Below are 14592 nucleotides of genomic sequence, written 5' to 3' on the forward strand. Positions count from 1 at the left end.
CCCCTTGTATATCAACCTTTGAATCAGCCATTTTAATGGATAACAATCATTATGTTTTTGTTTTTAACCCACCCTATGGTTTTACTTGAAATCTCTAAGGGTGTCGTGTAATACTAGAGGTGGCAAGATCGGCTTATTGGAGTGTTTTTCACCCCGCGATATGGCTTTCTGTCTCTACTCTCTCTCCTAACCATGTCTCAATTCCTCTCAGGCTGCGACGAGCCCCCACTGTACCCTCTCCTTTCCCTCTCTGATGTCTCATTTCTCCTGTTGTCGTCGCTCTTTTCCATGGATAGCACGGCCTTCCCCGTCCTTTTCACTTCCTTATGCATAGTATCCTTATATCTTATGTATTTACCCACCCTTGGATAAAGGTCGTGTAAGGTAGCGATCTCGTTCTTCGCCACTGACTCATGGACTCGGGTTCCCGGGCGCAATCCCCTTTCAAAAGTTATCACCGCGGTCTTCTCATCCAAATTCTCCACTTTCAATGTCTCGGCCTTGAACCTGCATAGATAATCTCTCACTGATTCCGTGGACCTCTATCGAACATTAAACAAGGACGCGATATCAACCATACGTCTCTTCTGATGTATGAAGTGGTTTATGAAGGCCTGCTCCAACTCTTGAAAGTTGCTTATGCTCTTCGGAGGCAGCCGATAATACCAATCTGAAGCCCCTCCCTTTAAACTAGCAGGGAACATCATGCATCGCAACCCATCATACTTGTGTTCTTGCCATAGAGGCATCTATTATCGAAAAATGGTGGATATGATCAACCGGATCTCCTTTCCCGTCATACCTTTCAAATCTGGGTTGATTGAAATGCTTTGGAACCTCAGATGTCTAGACTGCATTTGCCAATGGGTTGCGGTCCACCACTTGGTTCGTCGCTCGACTAAGCCTCTAGCTTGCTGTAGATTTGCCTCCCGGTCATTGGCAATCATCTCCATGACCTACTCCATCATGATTCTAGTTACCACCTTTTCCACCTGGTCGGGCCTTTCTGCCTCTCTTTCCTCTCCTTCATCCGATTCCTCTCTCTCCTCGTCTCTTGTTTCCCTTTCCCTCCGAAGTCCGTCATTCTCTTCTCTCAACCTTCCTATCTCTTCTTGCAAGAGCCTTGTTCCTTTAGAAACCGGTGTCGTGGTCTCTTCCTCACCCTGTTCTCCCCTTTCACTCCTTACTGACTCCATGTCCTCCTCTGGCACCACCACCTTTCTCGGTCTCCCCACTCCTCTTTTTGCTACTGTTGCCATCTTTTACTTGGCTTTGAACTCAAGTCCCCACAGACAGTGCCAAATGTTATATCCCTTTTTCTCTCTAGGTCTTTTCTTTCCTCCACTTTCCTCTTTTTCTCTCTCCTCTATTGTTCTTTTTATACCCCTTTTCTCCTCCATCTTGATCGTCCATCTGTCCCTTTATCTCTCGCTTTCTCTGTCACCATGTGTAGGGTTTCCGCAACGTACCTAAGGGTCCACGGACTTATCCTGCACCATGCGTGTTCACTGCTTATCTTATGTCAGGCTCATCCCACCCTTAACCTACGATATTCATCCATCGATCCCCCGCCCCACGTACACACTATCCTACTAAGATTTCGGTATCCGTAGCCCTGATACAATACTCCCCCCCTCCCTTTATTGCCTTGCCCCCAGGTGTCTCCCCTTCCCCACGTGCATATTCGGTTAGGTGGTATATATATCTGCGGTCCTGATCCCATACTCCTCGGCTCCATTTATTGCCTTGCTACCATGCCCATCTGCTATCATAGATTGGGTCACTACAACTTCTGTATAATTTCATTAATGCACGTGTTATCAAATTTAATTTGCATGTTTGTATGTTGTTTGGAAGTAGTTCATTCTACTCTAATGTTGATTCCTATCTAAATATATTATTTACGTGCTTTATTGTTTTTCTCATATTATTACTTTTAATTTGGCTTAATATTAAAGGTCGTATTTTTCTACATTGAAAAACAGTTAAAACATGCCATTCGACCGTCTTCTCTCTATGAGCTCTCTTATTTAGTCTTCTTGAATTATATTCGTTAACAACATTCTCCCTCTCTTAAGACGAGCTTTTCCTAATGTAGTTTTGCCTACTCTATGGGTGTGTCGTAAATTATGAGTTTAGAATTATGTATTTTAGATGAACAAAAATGCCGAGTTTGTGTTTTTACTGATGTACGTACTTGTTCCATGTAACTGGTTGTTGCATACTTGCATGCATGATCATCATGGGAAGAAAATGGGTGTCTAGTCTCTACTAGTCACCATGCTTCCTTATTCTAGCACTCAGGAATCATGATTTTGTTTGTGGTCTAATAAATAGTGTAGTTTGAAATTTTAATTATCGAAGAAAAGAAAATGCCAAAGATCCATGAAGTTTTTGAGTTTTGTCAAAAGTTAAGGTGATGGATGTCAAAACATTTCTGATATGTTGGTAGTATATCCAATATCTTTGTTCTCTAGTTAGCGGTTTATTACGATATTAATAGGTATTGTACTTAAAATAGGAGTTATCTTTTAAGATATTTTTAGTATTTGTATTTTAGGTAAATACATCTTTTAGGAGGATTTTTAGGAGATCAACATAGCCTTGGAGAGCAAGGACTCTCGACAATTCTTTGTATATATATACTTGATGTTTTGTGAAAAAAGGCAGAGAAAATTCAGTGAACAATTTATCATGGTATCAGGAGCTTAGAGAGATCCTAAGGCAAACATGATTTTTTTTTTCAGTCTTTTAGCCTCCATGAGAGATCATGGCTGGCGGAGAGGGAGAACAATCAGGAGATAGCGAAAAGAAGGTGGATAGGACATATCATCTTGGATCGAGGGACGGTCCGGGAAACATCATTACTCCTATTCAATTACGTGGTGAGAACTACGATGAATGGGCGAGGGCAATTCGCACCTCGCTAAAGGCGAAGAGGAAATTTGGCTTTGTGGAAGGGACAATTCCGAAGCCAACAACAGAGGAGAAACTTGAAGATTGGATCGCTGTGCATTCGATGTTGGTGTCATGGCTGACCAATACTATTGAGCCATTCGTTCGGACGACACTCGGAGAATATGATGATGCACAACTCCTATGGAACAATCTCAAAAGCAGGTTTTGTGTGGTAAGCGGCACTCGTATATGTCAATTAAAGATGTCCTTGGGGGAGTGCAAGCAAGGAAAAATCGAGATTATGGCAATTTACTTTGGTCGTTTTCAAGAATCTGGGACGAACTAACCACATATGTGAAGGTGCCGGTTTGTAAGTGTGGAAGTTGCACGTGTAGCATAGTCATGCATGTAGAAAAGTTGAGAGGAGAAGACTATCTACATCACTTTCTTATTGGCCTCGATGGAGCATATGCTTCAATTCACACAAATCTGCTCGGACAAGAGCCATTGCTGCCGACGCTTGATAGAGCATATCAACAAGTGATTCAAGTGGAAAGACTGCGTGGAGGAGAGTTATCCATATCCAAGGAAGAACGAGATAGTATCATGGCCTTCTCAATTCAGCCTGATATGCGTGGCAAGTCTCGTTCTGTGGATCCTACCAACAAGTTTTCAATCATTGTAATAGAGAAGGCCACGACGAATCCTCTTGTTTTCAATTACATGGCTTCCCGAATGGTGGGGGGACCGGCCTCGCGGAGGTAAGGGACCAGGTCGTGGTGGAGGACGGACAGGAAGAAGAGGTGGGCGTGCAGGTTCTGGTTGTGGCCGAGGGTATGGTTCACCGCCTGTCCACGCAAATAAAACTGGTAGGGCTGGAACTTCGTCTGGGCAGCAGGCAATGTCCTCGCAGGGGCTAGCGGATGCGACCGAAGTTGCGGGTCTTGCAGCTATTTTAGCAACGCAACTGCAGCAACTTCTTGATCTTTTGAGCTTAGCCAAAACAAAAGACCGACTGTATGGTAAGAACAGTAATTTTAGTTGGATTGTCGATACAGGAGCATCGAACCATGTGTCGTGTGACTTGTCTTTGTTGCAGAATGTGAGAAAGGTGAAACATTGTCCGGTGGGATTGCCGGATGGCAACACGAGTGTCGTGATGCCAGGAGGATTGAAGCTTGACAGTGTGCTTTATGTCCCACAATTAACATGCAATTTAATTTCTGTGACTCAATTAATCGATGACTTAAATTGAGTTGTACAATTCACTAAAAATCTTTGTGTTATACAGGACCAACCGACGAGGAAGGTGATTGGAGCGGGTGAAAGATTGGATGGACTTTATTTTTTCCGTGGTGTTCCTCAAGTGAAGGTCTTAACAGTGGATGGTGATTCATCGTTCAAGTTATGGCATTAACGAATGGGGCATCCATCGGAGAAAATATTGAAGATGATTCCGGCTGTCAGTCATTCTCGTCGAAACAATAGTAGAGCTTGTGATGTATGTCCGCGTGCAAAGCAACCTAGGTCTAGTTTTCCCACTAGTATGAATAAAGTTGGTAGGATTTTTGAACTTGTTCATTTGGATTTGTGGGGGCCTTACAAGGCTCGTTCTTCATGTGGGGCTATCTATTTTTTGACAATAGTAGATGATTTTTCAAGAGGAGTTTAGGTATACTTACTATGCAATAAATTGGAAGTTGAATCTATGTTTCTTAATTTTGTTGCTATGGTTGAACGACAATTTGAACAAGTGATAAAACGTGTGCGAAGTGACAATGGGACCGAATTTAATTGTTTGCATGATTATTTTCAAAATAATGGAATTCTTTTTGAGACTTCTTGTGTTGGGACTCCACAACAAAATTGGAGGGTTGAGAGAAAACACCAACACATTTTGAACGTGGCTCGAGCATTGCGATTTCAAGGGAACTTACCAATCAAATTTTGGGGAGAATGTATGTTGGCAGCATGTTACTTGATTAATAGAACACCCTCTACTTTACTGAAGACTAAATCGCCATATGAACTGTTGTTTGGGAAAGTGCTTTCTTATGAGGTTGTTCGTGTATTTGGTTGTCTTTGCTATGCTCATAATCAACGACACAAAGGTGATAAATTTGCAAGTAGGAGTCGCAAGTATGTCTTTATTGGCTATCCTTTTGGGAAGAAAGGTTGGAAATTGTATGATTTAGAAACACATGAGTACTTTGTATCGAGGGATGTGAAGTTTTTTGAGAAAGAATTTCCTTTTGCGCCACACCAACCACGGAGTGTGGTGACTCGATCCTACACTGGTGAACAATAAGGATGGGGCGTGGAGTGAGGATGAGGGTGCCGATGAATGTGCTGTGTGTATTGAGGAGGGGGTTGGAGGAGCATCCACCCTCGAGAAGGGGTTTGCGGTGCAACCCGAGGTGCAACCCGCACATGAGGATATGTGTGATGAGGGGCTGGAGAAGACAGTGGGGGGCAAGATGCGCACGGTGAGTTGGGGTGCGGAAAATGAGCCAAAACTCCTTCCACACGGTATCGTGATTTTGTTACTCATACTATACGAAAAATAAGTCCATCTGAGATTTTATCAGCTCCTTCATCTTGCTCAAGTACACCCTATCCTATAACATATTTTGTGAATTGTGAATGTTTTTCTGTGAGACATAGGAATTTTCTTGCAGTAGTGACAGTGGGACATGAGCCAAAGCATTTTAAAGAAGCAATGAAAGACTTGGGATGGCGAGATGCGATGGGAAAGGAGATACGAGCCCTTGAAGACAATGAAACTTGGGTAATGGAGACTCTTCCACCCGAAAAGAAAGCGCTAGGGAGCCAGTGGATATATAAAATTAAGTATAAATCTGATGGCAGCATAGAGCGACTCAAAGCAAGACTTGTGATCTATGGCAATCATCAGGTGGAAGGAATTGACTATAACGAGACATTTGCTCCTGTGGCAAAAATGGTGGCGGTTCGCACTTTTCTTGCAATTGCTGCTGTTAAAAATTGGGAGGTACATCAAATGGATGTGCATAATGCTTTCCTTCATGGTGACTTAAATGAGGAGGTTTATATGAAGGTTCCTCCAGGTTTCGAGAATACAAATCCTAACATGGTTTGTCGCTTGAAAAAGTTGTTGTATGGTCTAAAACAAGCTCCCAGGTGTTGGTTTGCAAAATTATCAACAACATTGAAGAATTATGGATTTGTACAATCCTATTCAGATTATTCATTATTTGGGTTGTGCAGGGGAAGAACTTAACTCAACGTGTTAGTTTATGTTGATGATTTGATTATTGCAGGGAATGACAAGGTTGCATTGACAATTTTTAAAGATTACCTTGGCAGGTGTTTTCATATGAAGGATTTGGGAGTTTTGAAATATTTCTTAGGGCTAGAGGTAGCCCGTAATCTAGAAGGAATTTTTCTTTGACAAAGAAAATACACACTAGAGATAATTTCCGAAACGGGTTTATTGGGAGCAAAGCCTACGACATTCCCTATGGAACAAAATCACAATTTGTCCCTTGCTAAGGGTGAATTTCTTGCAGATCCGGCTCCGTATAGACGACTTGTAGGGAGATTGATTTACTTGTCTGTGACAAGACATGATCTTGCATGTTCGGTTCATAATCTGTCCCAATTTATGCAACAACCTCATGAGGATCATTGGGAGGCGACTCTCAGGGTCGTGCGATATTTGAAGAAGAGTCCGGGGCAAGGGATTTTGCTTCGTGCTAATAGTGACCTCAGTCTAGAAGGATGGTGTGACTCAGATTGGGCTAGTTGTCTACTTACGCGGCGTTCCTTGACTAGATGGTTCATGTTACTTGGCTGTTCTCCGGTGTCGTGGAAGACCAAGAAGCAACAAACAGTGTCTAGATCGTCTGCGGAAGCTAAGTATAGATCAATGGCGGCAACAGTGTGCGAGTTGAAGTGGCTTAAACAACTTTTAGGTAATTTGGGTGTGCAACATCCGAAGGGTATGAAGTTGTATTGTGATAGTCAGTCGGCGTTGTACATTGTTCAAGATCCAATTTTTCACGAAAGAACTAAGTATATAGAGTCCGACTGCATTTTGTTCGAGATGCGGTGACTTAAGGGATGATTTGTCCGTCATATGTTTCTACTAGTGTTCAATTGGCAGACATCTTTACAAAAGCATTGGGGAAAGCAAAATTTGAGTTTCTACTTGGCAAGTTGGGCATTTGAGATCTTCACGCTCCAACTTGAGAGGGGATATTATGATATTAATAGGTATTGTACCTAAAATAGGAGTTATCTTTTAAGATATTTTTAGTATTTGTAGTTTAGGTAAATACATCTTTTAGGAGGATTTTTAGGAGATCAACAGAGCCTTGGAGAGCAAGGACTCTCGGCAATTCTTTGTATATATATACTTGATGTTTTGTATATATCACGGTTACAACTTATAGCTTCACAAGAGCATACATAACTTATTCCTAAAGTGCATTCTTTTGCAGAAAGGGGTTAATATTATGAAAGGTTTGGAAAATGCTTTTGTTTTCTTGAGAGGTTTGGAAAATGATTGGAACTAATGATTTGAAGTTTTAAAATGTGATTAGGTCAGGTTCTCTTAATCTATTCGGCAATTACAAACAAAAAAAAATTGCATTGGAACAACATAGTGTCAATTTAGTTGAAAAAACTTCTAATAACTCGATTCCTTTAATGAGTCGACTTATGAACACATTCTTTCTTTTAATCTATGAATGTTGATGAGGGAAGGATAAAAGGAAGAACTTAAAGTTGACGGGATGCAGAAACAAACCTAGTCTATACTTTGTACAACATAAGCCTAATTCTCCAATTACAATGTAATTAAAAACCCATTGCTCCAATTCAAGTGTCACACCGTCATGCATCAGCCAACCTCTAAATTTTGTAGCATTTAGTTTTCTCTAAGAATGATGAACAACCAATCTTTCATGTAGAATTTTTAATCACTTTTCAATTGAAAACCCCACCCATTCTATAAATTTGTAAGTAGGCATTCCTTGGATTCATCAAAGCTTATTGCGAATGCATGGGGACAATGTAAAATTGATCGTTAATGATAAAGACAAGAGGTTATCCATTGAGAGTCGTGGCTCCATTGCATCATATACTTAAAATCATGCGTTTAAACACCCTTAAGTCCTTATTGTATGAAATGTGTTGGGGAAAATGATACCAATCGATCCCCACTAAGATAGCTTGTACTTTGGACAATCTACTACTCCAGATAAATAATCTAAACTTTCATTACAACCAACAACAAACCTAACCTTCCAAGTAATCAACAACTATCACAAACAGGTAATAATAATGCCAAGAAAGTAAAGCATACCACAACACAAAGATGTACCGTGGTTTGGCTAATGATGCGTACTTCCACAAGAGCTAATCTTTTTATAAGTATGGGAAGGAAGATTACAATCACTCCTCTCAAGTCTCTCCACCTTACTAGATCACTCTTATCTCCTTACAAGGGTTTTCTCTCAATCTTGATCTCTCTCAAAATTGGGTTTCTATTCAAGACTTCTTTACTAAAAACCTAGCTTTGGTTTTTATAGCAATCTGAAATTTTAGTGCGTCTGCAAAATTTCAGTTCCAACCGACATGCCAATGTCGAAATATCATGTCCCGATGTGTTCAGATCATTGGAAGCCACACTTCCAGACGAATGGGCTCTTAACGATGTCTGCAGACCACTCGAGCACCTTGCGAACGACTCCATGAGATCGCTCAAGCTCCTTACGAATGATATGAGCAGATTGTTCGAGAAAGCGAATTTCGGACGAATTAGCTTTCAACGACTTGAGCAGATCGCTCAAGCTCCATGTGGTCGATGCCACCATATCGTCCAACCTACATGTAGACGATGCCACCAGGTCATACCAACATATATAGTGAGGGACCCAACAATCTCCCCCTCCCGAAACCATGAGGGGGGGTACTGCACACATTCCCAAATCAACAGGAGGAGTGTGCTACCATTCCGGCAGTAGCACAACAAACATCAAATTTGCCTTTAGGCAAAAGTTTGGTCATTATATCAGACCCGTTCTTGTAGGTATGGATCTTCTCAATGCACAATTGCTTCTCTTCAAGAACTTCTCTAATCCAATGATAACGCACATGTATGTGCTTGGATCTAGAATGAAAACTCGAATTCTTGCTCAAATAGATGGCGCTCTAACTGTCACATAGAACTATAAACTGTTTCTGCTTTAGCCCTAGTTCATTGAAGAACCTCTTCAACCATAGCATCTCCTTACAACACTCAATGGATACAATATACTCGGCTTCTGTAGTGGAGGGGGCAACATACTTTTGCAACTTTGATTGCCAAGAAACTGCTCCCCCTGCAAAAGTAAACAGATAACCGGAGGTGGACTTTATAGAGTCAACATCACCTGCCATGTCTGCATCTGTGTAGTCTTCAAGCAAGGTTTTACTTCCACCAAAACATAAACACACCTTGGAAGTGCCCTTGAGATATCTCAATATCCACTTAACACTTTCCCAATGTTCCTTACCCGGATTTCACAGAAATCGGCTTACAACACCAATGGCAAAAGCAATATCCGGTCTTGTACATACCATTGCATACATCAAGCTGCCCATTGTGGATGCATAATGAATCTTTTCCATTTGACTCTGCTCATGCTCACCTTTTGGACACATATCTTTGGTTATACGGAACTGGCCACCAAGCTGACAACTGACTGACTTTGCTTGATCCATGTTGAATTTATTCAACACCTTCTCAATATAGCTTTCTTGAGAAAGCCACAACTTTCCACTCTTTCTGTCATGAGTGATCCACATACCAAGTATCTACTTTGTTTGACCAAAATCTTTTATCTCAAAGGACTAACTCAAGTCTTTCTTTATCTTGGATATCTTGTTGATGTTCTGGCCAACTATCAATATATCATCCACATACAACAAGAGCACTATGAAATTCCCATATGGAAATTTATGAACAAACACACAATGATCGGAAGCGGATTTCATGTAGCCATGCTTCACCATAAAGGAATCAAACTTTATGTACCATTGTCTCGATGCCTGCTTCAACCCATACAAACTCTTTATTAGCTTGCATACTATGTAGACATCTTCTTCAAGGTCTCCATAAAGAAAAGTTGTCTTAACATCTAGTTGCTCAACCTCTAGGTTCATACTTACGGTCAGACCTAATACCACCCTGATAGAAGTCACCTTAACTACAGGACAGAAAATTTCATCAAAGTCAATATCTTTCCTTTGACTGAATCCCTTCACAACAAGGTGAGCTTTGTGCCTTGGATGTGGATTATTCTCCTCATGCTTGACTTTGTAAATCCACTTATTTTTGAGAACTTTTCTTCCTTTCAGTTTCTTAACTAAGTTATAAGTGTGATTCTTATACAAAGAATCCATCTCATTATGCATGGCCTTCAACCACTTCTCTTTGTCTGTACCATCAAAAGCCTTTTGATAGGACATAGGTTTTCCACCATCAGATAGTAAAACATACGTATGTGGTGGATACCTGGTTGAAGCTTGTCTTTCTCTGTTGGACTTCCTTGCCCCATCTTCTTGTGCCTCAAGAGGATACACTTCTGCTTGCTCAGGTGGTGGTTCATGCACTTCATCTGCATCTTCTATATCAATAAGTTCTATCCCATCATGAGCTTCAAACCCATGGTTCTTTTCATTCTCAATGCCTTCTGCACGTTCTATAGTAAGAACTTCTGGTTTTGAATCAATAAGATCATTAGTAAAAGCTTCTAACTTCTCACCATCCTCAAAGTTTGCTATGGTTTGGTATTCCAAGAACACAACATCTAGACTTCGGATTACCTTGTTAATTGGATCATAAAGTCTTTAACCAAACATCTCAACCCCATAACCTAGAAAAATGCACTGCTTAGCTTTGTCATCAAGCTTGGATCTCTCATCTTTAGGAATATGAATAAATGCACTGCACCAAAATATCCTCAAGTATCCATAATCAATATCTCTGCCTGACCATACTCTTTCTGGATAATCACTATTCAGAGGCTTCGAAGGCGATAAGTTAATCACATGTATGGTTGTGTGCATTGTTTCTACCCAGTAACTTCTAGGTAACTTAGAGTGAGACAACATGCATCTCATCCTCTCTACAATGGTCCGGTTCATCCTCTCGGCTATACCATTATGTTGCGGAGTCTTAGGAACGGTCTGCTCATGACGAATCCTATGACTCTTGCAATACTCTTCAAATGGCCCAATGTACTCACCCGTATTATCTGAGCGAATACACTTCAAAGGCTTCCCTGTCTCTCTTTCCACCATGCTATGGAAAGTCTTAAACACGCCAAGTACTTCATCCTTGGTTTTCAGACTATATACCTATATCTTTCTTGATGCATCATCAATGAAAGTCAAGAAGTACAAAGCTCCCTTATGTGACTTCAGTTTCATAGAACCACATAAATATGTGTGTACAAGCTCAAGGACATTGTCCTTTCTGTGAGAGGGGAATCTTTGGAAAGACACCCTGTGTTGCTTTCCTACCAAACAATGATTACATCTATTTAAATATGTACCTTTGATGTTTGGCAAGGCCTTTTTCTTGGCAAGAACTTCCATGCCTTTTTCTCCCATATGACACAGTCTCTTATGCCATAGTTCGGAGGAAGCTTCTTTTTGTGCCACATTTAACTTTGCTTTAGACAAACTAGCCTATGTCTTGTAAAGCGAGCAAGTTTTCTTCCTTTTAGCTACTACAATGGAACCTCTGCTCATTTTCCAAACTCCATTACCAAACGAGTTTTGAAAGCCATCATTATTTAACTTTCTAGCGGAAATTAGGCTTAGCTGAATGTTAGGGACATGTCTTACATCCTTGAGTGTCAAGGTGTATCCGACATTGGTTTTTACATGAACATCACTAATGCCTACAATCTTTGAGATGCCACTGTTACCCATCTTTACCTCACCAAATTCACCACAGCTGTAAGTAGTGAAGAATCCCCTGTGTGGTGTGACGTGATAAGATGCTCCTATATCTATCACCCACTCTGTATCCTGGCATGAGGTACTAATACATCACTCACCACAATCTGACACAATTCCCACTAGATCATTGTCTACTAGTGCGGTAGTATCTCGGCCTGTGTTTCAGTTCCTCTTTACCATGTTTTCATGTACATAGTTATTCTTCTCATCCCTCTTCAGTGTTCTACACTTATACCTGAAGTGACCCTTGGTGGCACAATAGTAACATTGTCTCTCTACCTTAGGAGTTATAGCTTCACCCCTAGATTTGCTTATGTCATCACCTCTAGAATGAGATGGTTTTCTGCTCTTACCTCTCCCCCACTTCTCTGTGACAAGGATCTCTGAGTGAGAGGAGTTGCTTTGTGAACCCCTGCTTGTCTCCTCATTCAACAATGCCCCGATAGTCATCTCCAAGGAAATGATTACATCTTTAGCGGCTTCGTTAAGAGAGACTGCTAACGCCTCCCAATTGTCGGGTAGAGAGTTTAATAGGAACATAGCCTCAACTTCGTCACCCATATTAATCTTCATCAAGTGCAATTGATTGATGGTATTCTGTACATCATTAAGATGCTCAGACATTGAAGAACCTTCTTTGTACTTCGTGTTAGCAAACTTCTTAATGAGTAGCACTTTGTTTCCGGCCGACTTCCTCTCATAGAGGTCTTCGAGTTTCTTCCACAAGCCAAAAGAGGTAGTCTCTTGGGATACATAGTGGAAGACACTGTCATCTATCCACTGTCTAATGTACCCAATTGCTTTTCTGTTAAGCTTGCTCCACTCAGCCACTGCAGTCACTTCCGGTTTTACTCCTCCATTCTCAATGGGTTATGCCAACTCCTTGCAATATAGCAAGTTTTCCATCTTGGCTTTCCAAATAGTGTAGTTAGCTCTATTCAGACTAGTCATGCGAGTGTTTACAGAATGGTCCATCTCTACAAGCTATTTAAACTCAAACCTTCTCTCAGGAATTTTGTCAAACACCTTCCGAGCAAAATTTGGATAACAACCTAGGTTAATTAAACCTGACTCGATACCACTTGTTGGGGAAAACGATACCAATCGATCCCCACTAAGATAGCTTGTACTTTGGACAATCTACTACTCTAGACAAAAAATCTAAACTTTCATTACAACCAACAACAAACCCAACCTTCCAAGCAATTAACAACTATCACTACAAGTAATAATAATGCAAAGAAAGTAAATCATACCACAACACAAAGATGTACCGTGGTTCAGCCAATGATGCCTACTTCAACAAGAGCTAATCCTTTTATAAGTATGGGAATGAAGATTACAATCACTCCTCTTAAGTCTCTCCAGCTTACTAGATCACTCCTATCTCCTTACAAATTTTTCTCTTTGCAAGGGTTTTCTCTCAATCTTGATCTCTCTCAAAATTGGGTTTCTATTCAAGATTTCTTTACTAAAAACCTAGCTTTGGTTTTTATAGCAATCTGAAATTTCGGTGCGTCTGCAAAATTTTGGTTTCAACCGACATGCCAATGTCGAAATATCATGTCCCGATGTGTACAGATCATTAGAAGCCACACTTCCAGATGAATGTGCACTTAACGATGTCTGCAGACCGCTCGAGCACCATACAAACGACTCCATGAGATCACTCAAGCTCCTTAGCAACGATGTGAGCAGATCGTTCGAGAAAGCGAATTCCAGACGAATTGGCTTCTAACGACCCAAGAAGATCTCTCAAGCTCCATGTGGCCGATGCCACCATATCCTCCAACCCACCTGTGGACGATGCCACCAGGTCATACCAAGATATATGGTGAGGGACCCAACAAAATGCACATATTTTTTTTTCTTTCAAAGAAACACAAATCTATATCTAGCTGTTGGTGAAAAAACAATTTGAGCAAGTGACATTATTTTGGGTCTAAATTCCTTTTCTAGATGTTTACTTGGAGCTGATATGTTTGTACTAGATTTTTCTAGAATGTTGACATGTTTATGCATTTGACAAGTAAGAGAAAAAGTTGTATGAAGAGGATGAAGCTCTTGTGAAAGCACTATTTTAGGTAATTGGATTTCACATACACTTTTGTTATGCTTCTAGTATTTTTTGTTTTTTGTGTTACTTCATTGACAAAAAAGGTGTTGTCGATCATACATTCCACTAAATCATATTATTGTGATGTAGGTTCCAAGAACTATCATTCGACGGATAAATGATGATGAGATTGAAGAAGATGAAGATTTGAATCTAACAACTAATGATGATGAACCGATAAATTACAAAGGCAAGGTATGCTTGTAGGGTGTCTCATGAGTTCAGTCTTTTGACAAGCAAAATTTTTATGTTTACTCTATTCTAAGTAAATTAAAACATTTATAAGCCGTACCTATATCCTAAACTTAAAAAGTTTTGTGTCGTACCCTGTACATGTATCTGGGTGTCATAGCCTACGACCTAGCTAGTACATTTCCCTTTCAATTTTTAGCATACATACTTCATGTCCATGACCCTCTACCCAACAAAAAAACTTCACAAGAAAGGGTTTATAAGGACCCCCAGTCTCCCACCAACAAGGTTTTCTTTTCACAACAATTTTCTTTCTGCTTATTGTTCATTTAATAGCATCCCTGTTTGGTACTGTATTGTTTATGCAAATGCTGTTAGATATGCTATATTAC

At 40.5% G+C, this 14592-nt stretch overlaps 1 pseudogene; it reads left to right on the forward strand.

Moving 5' to 3' along the window:
• Positions 1 to 2770: 2770 nt before the first annotated feature.
• On the forward strand, positions 2771 to 14215 carry LOC147474422 (uncharacterized; annotated as a pseudogene).
• The last annotated feature ends 377 nt before the right edge of the window (positions 14216 to 14592 follow it).

The sequence above is a fragment of the Coptis chinensis genome, chromosome 9 (assembly GCF_015680905.1).
Source record: "Coptis chinensis isolate HL-2020 chromosome 9, ASM1568090v1, whole genome shotgun sequence".
NCBI lineage: Eukaryota > Viridiplantae > Streptophyta > Magnoliopsida > Ranunculales > Ranunculaceae > Coptis > Coptis chinensis.